The sequence below is a fragment of the Triticum aestivum genome, chromosome 5A, assembly GCF_018294505.1.
Source record: "Triticum aestivum cultivar Chinese Spring chromosome 5A, IWGSC CS RefSeq v2.1, whole genome shotgun sequence".
Lineage (NCBI taxonomy): Eukaryota > Viridiplantae > Streptophyta > Magnoliopsida > Poales > Poaceae > Triticum > Triticum aestivum.
The window spans coordinates 152,339,235-152,352,029 of NC_057806.1; positions in this window are offsets into that span (position 1 = coordinate 152,339,235).

Sequence of the window (12,795 nt, forward strand, 5' to 3'; positions counted from 1 at the left end):
AACCTGGGGCTTCTTTAACAGAAGCTTATTTATACGGGCTTCACGCCCAACACATGCGTCAAACTTCCGCATGTACCTTTTTCTTCACCATTATATGCATCGATATGACTTAAGTTTTGGCCAAGCTGGGTTGCCTGGCTCCTGTGCTTACCATTTTATGCGCCCCCAGATGCATAAAGGGAGCACCTCTGCGATTGTTACTGCCGGGTCAGCCGGATGTGTACCTCAGACTGGGTGAAGCCGAAAGCTAGCGTTCTTAAGAGAATATTCGGTCGGTGAAATAAAAGATGATCTTTTTACTCATTTTATGCGCCCCCAGATGCTTTTTCTGCATCTTTTCACGCATTCCGGACATGCACTTTAGGGCATGCCTCCCAGCGAAAGGAACCCTTAACGGAACTATTCTCTCTGAAAGATGTTTCTTACTAACCATGTAATATAACATAACTAGTTGGGCATTTGTCTGATAAAGCACTAATGACCCCTACGCCTGGTCTCCACGCATACCCCGGTTCTTATATAACCGCTATGGTATTCGGACACACTCCGGACCGTCAGGTCCCGAGGTTGAAGCGAAAAGGTCGGCAACGACAAACGATCTACAATCCGGCTAGAAGGCATTACACATGTCAATTCAAAATTACATAGTCATTCTGACTAATTGTATTCCTCTTCTATACCATCTAACAGGCTGTCTAATTTATAGTCCTGCTGGGAATACTTCGCGGCTAACTCTACCTGGCCGTATACTAAGCTTACAGGGATCTCCTTCCCGTCAGGCCCCACTGGTCTGACCTCGGCCATGTGGTTTGGGTCAGACTTCGTAAAACGGGTCTTCACCATGGCCCAGGCCTCCCTAGCGCCTTGTCGGCAGGCCGATATCTTCCACAACCGAAAGCGCCACCGAGCACCCTTCAGCTTCTCCGCAAGCTCTCCAAGGCCCTCGGGCATGGAGTGGGCAGGCCATAAGGCTTGGGCAATGCCTCGCATCGCCTGCCGAATTCGCTCGTGCAGTTGCATGAGTTCGGGAAGAAGGTCACCTGTAGAACCGGGCATCTCCTCTGCAGGACGACCTGTGAGCATACCTACAGACATTACTCTGTTAGTCGACTTCGTCGCCGAACTCTTTTTTCAAAGTTCGTTCAAGCACTTACTAAATATGCCGCGTCAAAGCCGCTGATTCTCCTTCGTGGAGTCCGACAGCTGGCCACGAACATCTTTAAGTTCGACGTCCAGCCTGGTGTTGGCATCCTGAAAATCGTTCTTCTCTCGCCTCACCTTTGTCAACATACTCTCACCGGCCTTTAGCCGGTGTAAGAGTTGTTGCTTTTCCGGATCGAGTCCGGCGCCATCTGCAACATGATTTGTCAGATTTGCACCTACACCACACAATACTAATCTTTCGAAGTGTATCTTACCTGAGGGGGTCTCTTTGGGCTCCCCTGCTGCGGCTAGTGCGGCCTCTAGTTGGGCCTTGCACTTTTCCAGCTCCTGGGACAGTACAGTATTCTTCTCTATAAGAACCTGCATATTAAATGATCCTTAAATCAGTTGCTATAACTGTTTCAAGTCTCGGGGGCTACTGGTATATATATATTTGACCAAAATTTTCTTACCCGTATGTCTTTTACATACTGCTCCGTGGCTCTGGCTAAACCATCTTGAGCGGCACGGAGGTACGCATCTCCCGAATTAAAGGCATCTAAAGCCTCTTGGGAGAAACAAGTGTCGCATAGAACTGTCCGGCGATGCCTGTGTGTGATGCCCCCGATTCAATCATACACTAATCATGCACACAAATGTGTACGATCAAGATCAGGGACTGACGGGAAGATATCACAATACAACTCTACAAATAAAATAAGTCATACAAGCATCATAATACAAGCCAGGGGCCTCGAGGGCTCGAATACAAGTGCTCGATCATAGACGAGTCAGCGGAAGCAACAATATCTGAGTACAGACATAAGTTAAACAAGTTTGCCTTAAGAAGGCTAGCACAAACTGGGATACAGATCGAAAGAGGCGCAGGCCTCCTGCCTGGGATCCTCCTAACTACTCCTGGTCGTCGTCAGCGGGCTGCACGTAGTAGTAGGCGCCTCCAGTGTAGTAGTCGTCATCGACGGTGGCGTCTGGCTCCAGGGCTCCAGCATCTGGTTGCGACAACCAGGTAGAAGGGAAAGGGGAAAAGAAGGAGAAAAGCAACCGTGAGTACTCATCCAAAGTACTCGCAAGCAAGGAACTACACTACATATGCATGGGTATATGTGTAAGGAGGCCATATCGGTGGACTGAACTGCAGAATGCCAGAATAAAAGGGGGATAGCTAGTCCTATCGAAGACTACGCTTCTGGCAGCCTCCGTCTCGCAGCACGTAGAAGAGAGTAGATTGAAGTCCTCCAAGTAGCATCTTCAAGTAGCATCTCCAAGTAGCATCTCCAAGTAGCATCTCCAAGTAGCATCGCATAGCATAATCCTACCGGGCGATCCCCTCCTCATATCCCTGAGGGAGAGCGACCACCGGTTGTATCTGGCACTTGGAAGGGTGTGTTTTATTAAGTATCCGGTTCTAGTTGTCATAAGGTCAAGGTACAACTCCAAGTCGTCCTGTTACCGAAGATCACGGCTATTCGAATAGATTAACTTCCCTGCAGGGGTGCACCAACTTACCCAACACGCTCGATCCCATTTGGCCGGACACACTTTCCTGGGTCATGCCTGGTCGCGGAAGATCAACACGTCGCAGCCCCACCTAGGCACAACAGAGAGGTCAGCACGCCGGTCTAAACCTAAGCGCACAGGGGTCTGGGCCCATCGCCCTTAGCACACCTGCACGTTGCGTATGCGGCCGGTGAGCAGACCTAGCAACCTCCATTACAAAGGAAGTTGCGTTAACGCAGTCCAACCCGGCGCGCGCCACTCAGTCGCTGACGTCAAGAAGTGCTTCGGCTAATACCACGACGTCGGGATACCCATAACTACTCCCACGTAGATGGTTAGTGCGTATAGGCTCGTAGCCAACTCAGATCAAATACCAAGATCTCGTTAAGCGTGTTAAGTATCCGTGAAAGCCAAACAGGGCCAGGCCCACCTGTCTCCTAGGTGGTCTCAACCTGCCCTGTCACTCCGCCACAAAGTAACAGTCGGGGGCCGTCGGGAACCCAGGCCCACCTCTACCGGGATGGAGCCACCTGCCCCTTCAGCCCCCATCTCCGAACAGTATCACAGGTAATGTAACTGTGTAAAGTATATCGTATATGCCCGTGATCACCTCCCAAAGTGATCACGGCCCAGTAGTATAGCATGGCAGACGGACAAGAGTGTAGGGCCACTAATGGAACACTAGCATCCTATACTAAGCAGTAGGATAGCAGGTAATGGTAACAACAGTAGTAGCAAGGACAGGCTATGCATCAGGATAGGAATAACGGAAAGCAGTAACATGCTACACTACTCTAATGCAAGCAGTATAGAGGAGAATAGGCGATATCTGGTGATCAAGGGGGGGGGGCTTGCCTGGTTGCTCTGGCAAGAGAGAGGGGTCCTCAACTCCGTAGTCGTACTGGGCAGCAGCAGCGTCGGTCTCGTGGTCTACCGGAGAGAAGAGGGGGAAGAAACAATGAATACAATGCAAACAAATGCATATCGATGCATGACATGACAAGTAACGATGCTAGGTGTGCCCAATCGCGGTAGTAGGTGATACCGACGAAGGGGGGAAACATCCGGGAAAGTATTCCCGGTGTTTCGAGTTTTCGGACAGATGAACCGGAGGGGAAAGTTGCATGTTTGGTATGTTAGAGGTGTGTGGTGGATGAACGGGCTGCGTATCCGGATTCGTCTCGTCGTTCTGAGCAACTTTCATGTAGAAAGTATTTTCATCCGAGTTACGGATTAAAAGATATGATTTTCTAAAGATTTAAATCATTTTCTGATTTTAATTATTTATCTAAAGCCAACATTATCCAGAACAGTGTCTGATGACGCAAGCATGACATCAGAGTGATGTCAGCAGGTCAACTGGTCGGTTGACCAGTCAAACCAGACAGGTGGGTCCAGTGGGACCCACATGTCATTGTCAGGGGCATTAACAGAGTTTTGAAACTAATTAAATGGGTTAATTAGCAGGTAGGGCCCAGTAGTCAGTGAGAGATTAGGTTTTAATTAATTTATTTAATTAGTTAGCAGTTTATCTATTTGTTTTTATTTGTTTTATGGGATGGGGCCCGCATGTTAGTGGTAGTAGCTGCCACGTCAGCGAAGTTGACTTGGTCAACGTGGCCAGTTGGGGCCCCCAGGCCCACAGGCAGCGACCCAGGGGTGGGGCCCGCCTAGCCACGTCGGCGGACGGTGCCGGAGCGACTCCGGCGACCCAACAGAGGCGGCCCCTCGCCGGAGTTAGCCGGCACTGTGCTACGGGGCACCAAATCGGGCGCGGCCAGGCTCTCTGGAAAGGCCTCTTCGCGCCGCGTCCGATGGAGGGGAGCACGACGGCGTGGGTGGCCGGAATGGTCACCGGCGACGAGCGCGGCGGGCTGCAGTTCAGGCACGGACGAAGATGGCGACACAGCGCGCTTCGGGGTGAAAGGGAAGGCTAGGGTGGACCTGCGCGACGCGCTGAGCACAAAGGACTCGGCCCCGTGACCATTTGGTCACCGGAAGGGCACCGGCGACGCGCGCAGGCGGCGGCGCGGTTGGGTCCCCGACGAGAAACGCGCTAGTAGGCACGGGAAGGCTATTGCGCGGGCGCGTTGGGCTCCTAGGAACCCCAGGAGTGCAACGGCGAGTTCGGGCGTGCGTGACGACGGCGGCGAGGTACGCCGTGGCGACCAGAGCCTCGGCAATGGCGGCGGCTGGCTACAGAGCGCTAGGGGGCCAACGAAGAGCAGCAGGGGGAGGAGAAGCTCACCGTGCGGCACGCAAGATGGCCCTTGGGAGTTTAGTAGCCGGAGAGTCGACGGCGCTCGTCGGAGATGCGTCGGGGATCCGAGGAAGAAGACGAGGTTGGGGCAGCGTTCGATGGTGCTCGGCGTCCTGCGTCTTGACGTGGAGGCGTAGTCGAGGGAGGCGGAGCGCGCAGACGCGTCGGAAGGGCGTGGAGGTCGCGGTGGCCGCGAGTACTACGGCGGCGAGGCCATGGTGGCACTCGGTTGCCGTGGGGAACGAGGGGCGAGGTGCGGTGGATCTGGAGGGGGGGAGCGCAGGGACCGAGGCGAGAGTGGGGGGGCAAGTGGGAGGAGGAACCGAGGAGGCGCGGCGTGGCGACCTTATCCCCTCGTCTCGTCGCCGGCGAGGGGGGTTCGGTTGGGACGCGCCCTGTTCCGACCCGGGTCGGGGGAACAGGGGAAGGGGACGCGGTGCGGGAGCTGGGCCGGCTGGGCCAGCCAGGCTGGCTGCGGGCCAGGGGGGTTGGGCGGTGGCCGTGCGGGTGGGTTGGGCTGCCTGGTCCAGGGGGCTTCCCCCCCCTTTTTTTGTTTTTTTTGTAATTTCTTTCTTTTATTTATTTTCCCTTTCTGTTTTATTTAGTTTTAGGGCATTTAGGCATTTTATAAAATGGTGTTTGCTTCACCATAATTACCAGTGCAATATTTGGCAACCCCCGAACATTTTCGCTTTGACTTTTGAAAACTTAGGGTGTTTGTCACTAATTCATATTTTGAATTAGCAATGATTTTGAACTACCACTTGGTTAGCAACAGTAACACTGATGACATGGCATCATTAGAAGAGTTTTACTGTAGCCTAATTATCCGGGCATTACAAATCTCCTCCACTGCAAGAAATCTCGTCCCGAGATTTAGGAGGTAGAAGGAAACAGTGCGGGGTATTCTTCACGCAGGCGATCCTCTTGTTCCCAAGTGGCTTCATCTTCAGAATGGTGCGACCACTGAACTTTGAGGAACTTGATCGCCTTCTAGCGTGTGCGGCGTTCAGCTTGGTCGAGAATGCGGACCGGATGCTCTTTATAGGAGAGGTCCTGTTGCAATTCGAGCACTTCATGATCCACTGCTCGGATTGGGTCCTTGAAGCAGCGACGGAGCTGCGACACGTGGAACACATCGTGAACCTGAGAAAGGTTCGACGGAAGCTCCAGTTGATATGCCACTTTTCCACGCCTTTCCAGAATAGTGAATGGGCCAATATAGCGAGGAGCTAGCTTGCCCTTGATCCCGAAGCGGTGAGCACCCTTCATTGGTGTAACGCGAAGATAGGCCTTTTCGCCAGGTTGATAGACCATGTCTTTATGATGACGGTCATAATTACTCTTTTGACGTGACTGAGCAGTCTTGAGATTCTCGCGAATAATGCGGACTTGTTCTTCGGCATGTTGGATAATATCCGGACCGAAGAGTGGACGTTCCCCAGTTTCTGACCAGTTCAGAGGGGTTCGGCACTTTCATCCATATAACACTTCGAAGGGGGCCATCTTCAGACTAGCTTGATAGCTATTATTATAAGAGAACTCAGCATACGGGAGAGATTCCTCCCATTTCTTGCCGAAGGAAATAACACAAGCTCGAAGCATGTCTTCGAGAACTTGGTTGACACGTTCAACTTGCCCTTGTGACTGCGGATGAAACGCAGTACTGAAAGATAAGTGAGTACCCATAGCTTCTTGAAAACTTGCCCAGAATCTTGAAGTGAATAAGCTGCCACGGTCCGAACTGATAACCAGTGGAATACCGTGAAGTGAAACAATTCTGGACATGTAGAGCGTTGCAAGCTGACTAGCAGTGATCGTTTCTTTGACCGCCAGAAAATGTGCAACTTTAGAAAGTCGGTCAATGACGACAAGAATAGCATCATTACCTTTTTGCGATTTGGGAAATCCAGTAACGAAGTCCATCTCGACATGGTCCCATTTCCATTTAGGAATAGATATAGGTTGCAGAGTTCCAGCAGGCCTTTGATGTTCTGCTTTGATACGACGGCAAATGTCACATTCAGCAACATAACGAGCAATGTCTTGCTTCATGTTAGACCACCAGAATCTCTGGCGGATGTCTTGGTACATCTTTGTACTACCAGGATGGATACATAGAGGCGTATCATGAGCTTCTTTCATAACCTCCTGAGTCATATTTAGGGTTTCCTTCTTACACGGCACCACTAGGCGGCCTTTGAAGTACAAGGCGCCATCATCAGCAATAGTGAAGAATGATGGTTTTCCTTCTTTGAGGTCGCGCTTAATCTTGTGGACTTCAGAGTCATATCCCTGTAATGTCTTGATGGAGCTCACGAGATCGGGTTCGACAGCCAGGGTATAGAGGGAACCCTGGGAAACAACACGGAGATTCATCTTGCGGCTCTCAGGAGGAGGGGGAGTGAGAGCACCAGGAGGAACAATATGGAGGTTCAGCTTCCTGAATTCCTCAACAAGTGAGGGCTGAACTTTGTGAACCTGGAGGTGGTTGCAGTAAGACTTGCGGCTCAAGGCATCAGCCATTACATTAGCCTTGCCTGGTGTATAGGAAATACCCAAATCAAAGTCTGCAACAATCTCCATCCATCTCTGCTGACGGAGGTTCAGGTCTGGCTGAGTAAACAGATACTTCAGACTTTGGTGGTCAGTGAAGATCTCGCAACGATTACCGAGTAGGTAATGTCGCCACTGTTTTAGCGCATGAATGACAGCAGCAAGTTCGAGGTCGTGAACTGGGTAGTTCTCTTCGTGAGGGCGCAATTGCCGAGAGGCATAAGCAACCACTTTGCGCTCTTGCATTAGGACACAGCCTAATCCTTGACGGGAAGCGTCGCAGTAAATGACGAAGTCCTTCTTAGTATCAGGAGGAGCTAGTACTGGGGCAGAAGTCAACTTGTCTTTGAGTGCCTGGAAACTTTCCTGACATTTATCTGTCCATTGGAACTTGACGCCCTTATGCAATAGGTTAGTCAGAGGCCTGGCAATCTTGGAGAAGTTCTCGACGAATCGACGGCAATAGCTGGCGAGACCGAGAAAACTTCTGACTTGCTTAACGTTCTTCGGAGGAGTCCAATCGAGAATAGCCTGAACTCGTTCAGGGTTGACGGCAATACCATCCTTAGAGATGACATGCCCGAGATAGGTTACTTCGGGAAGCCAGAATTCACACTTGGAGAACTTGGCATATAGCTGATGCTCTCGTAGCTTTTCCAGCACAAGACGAAGATGTTCAGCATGTTCCTCTTCATTCTTGGAAAATATCAGGATATCATCCAGATAAACCACGACGAACTTGTCGAGGTAATCCATGAATATATAGTTCATCAGGCGAGAGAAGGTGGCTGGAGCATTGGTTAAGCCGAAAGACATGACGGTGTACTCGTATGAACCATATCGAGTCACAAAGGCAGTCTTTGGGATATCCTCTTCACGAACACGGATCTGGTGGTAACCCAACCTCAAGTCGAGTTTGGAGAACACTGACGAACCAGCCAGTTGATCATACAGATCATTGATCCGAGGAAGAGGATACTTATTCTGAATGGTAGCTTGGTTTATAGGACGGTAGTCTTGGACCAATCGGTTTGTCCCATCTTTCTTCTTGACAAAGAGAGAAGGTGCTCCCCAAGGAGAGAAACTTGGGCAAATGAAACCACTGCGAAGAGACTTATCGATTTCCTCCTTAAGCTCAAGGAGTTCATGCGGCGGCATCTTGTAGGGTCGCTTGGCTATAGGAGTGGTGCCTGGTTTCAAGTCGATGACGAATTCGACAGCTCTAGCAGGGGGAATCCCTGGGAGTTCTTCAGGAAAGACGTCTAGGAATTCACGCACGACGGGAATGTTTTCAATGCCCTTGAGTGGTGCAGCGTTCAATGCATTTAAGGCATAAAGCCTGGCCTCGGCATTCCGAACCAGATGAGCATCGTAGCTAATTATTTCATCAGAAGGGTGTAGCAGATGGACGGTCTTAGTGGCGCAAACGATAGAAGCAGTATGCGCCTTTAACCAATCCATTCCCAGAATGAGGTCAATGTTAGACGACTTCAGTATAATGGGCGAGGCACGAAATTCTAACCCTTCGATTTCCACAGGGACGTCAATGCCAACCATGGAGGTCTGACATTGTCCCGCGGGGGTTTTTACCAATACCGAAGTGTTCATCTGCTCAAATTTAACATCGTGCTTGTATGCAAAATCTTCTGACATGAATGAATGCGATGCACCTGTATCAAATAAAACGGATGCTGGTACTGAATTTACGAGGAGTGTACCCATCACAGTAGCAGGCTGGTCTTGAGCTTCATTCAGATCAATGTGGTTGGCATGAACACGGCCATAAGACTTGGCATTGTTGTTGCGGGCCTGGTTGTTTCCACGGCCAGTAGCTGGAAGGGCCAGTTGATTCTGATTCTGAATGCAATCCCTAGCACGGTGACCTGGTTGACCACACTTGTAGCACAGGCCATTATTGGGAGTGGGAACAGGAGCTTGGGTGGCGGAGCTGGAAGCCTTGGCTTCCTAGTTGGAGCAGTAGGTAGACGAGGTGCAACATAAGACTGCCTTGGGGCAGGTGCATATGGACGGTACATGCTATTCGGGATCCATATCTTATGCTTCTGCGAGGGCGGGCCCGAAGATGAGCCCGTGTCACGGTTGCGCCTATGAGAGCTCTGGTGTTCCTGCAGACCAGTCTCGACATTGATGGCCTTATTCACCAAGGTGGCGAAATCAGCAAAGTCGTGCACTAGAAGTGCGAGCTTGATGTCAGCTTGAAGGCCGTCACGGAACTTCTCCTGTCTGCGTGCATCAGTTGCAATGTCCTCTTCAGCATAGCGAGACAAGTCCAGAAACTCTCGCTGATAAGCTTCAACAGTCTTGTTGCCTTGGGTGAGGTTGCGAAACTCACGCTTCTTCCGGTCCATGACTCCTTGGGGGATGAAGCGGGCACGGAAAGCAGCCTGGAAGTCTGGCCAGGTGATGATTGTTCCAACTGGCAGAGTACGCCTGTGGCTGTCCCACCATTGAGCTGCGGGTCCCTTCAGGAAGAAGGAAGCAAAAGTGACATAGCTGGCAGGGGCTACATCAGCAGACTCCATCTCATAGGTGATGTCACGGAGCCAGTCATCAGCATCCAGCGGCTGGGTTGAGCTGCGGTACACACTTGGGTTGAGGCGTATGAAATCCTGCAGAGTTGTTGTGTTTGGATGCTGGTTCATATTAGGGCGAGGAAACTGAGCCATCATGTTTTCCATGAACTGGCGATTCATCTCAAGCTGTTGGATCATACCAGCCATGTACTCAGGCGGTGGTGGGAAGTTGCCACCACGACCACGACCAGCTGGTCTAACCATCCTGCTAATATATAACAGGGGTAGTTCAGTATTGAGAAATTTGCATAGACAAGAGTCATTCATGATGAAACATGCATAATGAAAGGAGCACGACAGATACCACATAGATAGTCGGCATAACTTACAAAAGGGGTCGGACATAGAGTTCAGTACACAGAGTTCAGAGTTCAGTACATAGACTAAGTCATCATAGGCGGCACGCAGGCTCGCGAATGCATCTAATACTAATGAGCAAGACTACATCAGTCCCAGGAGGTACTGTGAAGGTAGCTGTAACCTGACAGCTGGTAGTGAGGCAACGGATAGTCCTCCACGTTAGTGGCCTGGGGGCCGCGGATACTCTGGTGTAGAACCCGACGCTCAGGTGGCAGAAGAGGACCAAGTGCGGGAGAGTAGCCTCCCACCTCTGGCCATCCGACACCGTGGGGCATCACGGTCCTGGCTGGGTAGATCGCAGAACGCGGCAGCTGTCCAGACCGGACAAAGGGGTGCAACAGCGTCAGAGCCCTGTAAAGGTGCTGACGAGTGGTGTACAACTCATGGCGAAGAGCTCTGTTAGCTCGGTCCAGCCCATCAGCATGCAGAACCAGGCGCTGATGGTGGAAGGGCTCTCGGGTGACGGTGGAGTAGGCGGCAGTGTAGTATCCCTCCGCACCAACGTCAGATGCGATAGGAATGTGCCTGAAAGGGGAAGTGTCCAATGCCTGATACTCTCCACGAAGACGTGTCAGAGCAGCATGAGCAGCATCGTGGACTGCCATCTCGATGGTCACTCCAACACCATGAGCGGTGTGCAGCACGGTAGTGGACTCATACTCCCGAGAGTAGAGGTGGACGATGGCACGGTACTGCTCCTGGTTAAAGTCCTGGTACTCCTCGTAGACGGTGTACTCAGGGTGCCAGCGATAACCCAGATAGGTCATCATATCAGCTAGCACAGCAGGTGATCCTGGGGCACCAATGGCCGCAGTGTGGCGCACGACCTGCCTCGTGGGTTCCATCTGAAAACAAAGATGTTTCAATGGAGTCAAATGACAACATGGGCACTATTTGAAATGCTATCCTTCAGAATAACTATGGCTTATCCAACTTTGGGGTGAACGTGGTAACGGGATCCTAATGTCAGAGTTAGTAAATTCGTTTAACCCGAGTAGAAAGAGTTCAGAGTCCCAGAGTAAAGGTCGAGGAGTAAAAGATCCTAGTACCACCCGATGGCGACGTGGGCCCGTAAGGCACACAGCCATGTTAGTAAAAGTTTTGTAATGTCTAGACTCGACTTCGGCCAAGGAGTGTGGAAGGGGGATTCCTACAGGCAGTCGGCTCTGATACCAACTTGTGACGCCCCCGATTCAATCGTACACTAATCATGCACGCAAATGTGTACGATCAAGATCAGGGACTCACGGGAAGATATCACAACACAACTCTACAAATAAAATAAGTCATACAAGCATCATAATACAAGCCAGGGGCCTCGAGGGCTCGAATACAAGTGCTCGATCATAGACGAGTCAGCGGAAGCAACAATATCTGAGTACAGACATAAGTTAAACAAGTTTGCCTTAAGAAGGCTAGCACAAACTGGGATACAGATCGAAAGAGGCGCAGGCCTCCTGCCTGGGATCCTCCTAACTACTCCTGGTCGTCGTCAGCGGGCAGCACGTAGTAGTAGGCGCCTCCAGTGTAGTAGTCGTCATCGACGGTGGCGTCTGGCTCTAGGGCTCCAGCATCTGGTTGCGACAACCAGGTAGAAGGGAAAGGGGAAAAGAAGGAGAAAAGCAACCGTGAGTACTCATCCAAAGTACTCGCAAGCAAGGAACTACACTACATATGCATGGGTATATGTGTAAGGAGGCCATATCGGTGGACTGAACTGCAGAATGCCAGAATAAAAGGGGGATAGCTAGTCCTATCGAAGACTACGCTTCTGGCAGCCTCCGTCTCGCAGCACGTAGAAGAGAGTAGATTGAAGTCCTCCAAGTAGCATCTTCAAGTAGCATCTCCAAGTAGCATCTCCAAGTAGCATCGCATAGCATAATCCTACCGGGCGATCCCCTCCTCATATCCCTGAGGGAGAGCGACCACCGGTTGTATCTGGCACTTGGAAGGGTGTGTTTTATTAAGTATCCGGTTCTAGTTGTCATAAGGTCAAGGTACAACTCCAAGTCGTCCTGTTACCGAAGATCACGGCTATTCGAATAGATTAACTTCCCTGCAGGGGTGCACCAACTTACCCAACACGCTCGATCCCATTTGGCCGGACACACTTTCCTGGGTCATGCCCGACCGCGGAAGATCAACACGTCGCAGCCCCACCTAGGCACAACAGAGAGGTCAGCACGCCGGTCTAAACCTAAGCGCACAGGGGTCTGGGCCCATCGCCCTTAGCACACCTGCACGTTGCGTACGCGGCCGGTGAGCAGACCTAGCAACCTCCATTACAAAGGAAGTTGCGTTAACGTAGTCCAACCCGGCGCGCGCCACTCAGTCGCTGACGTCAAGAAGTGCTTCGGCTGATAC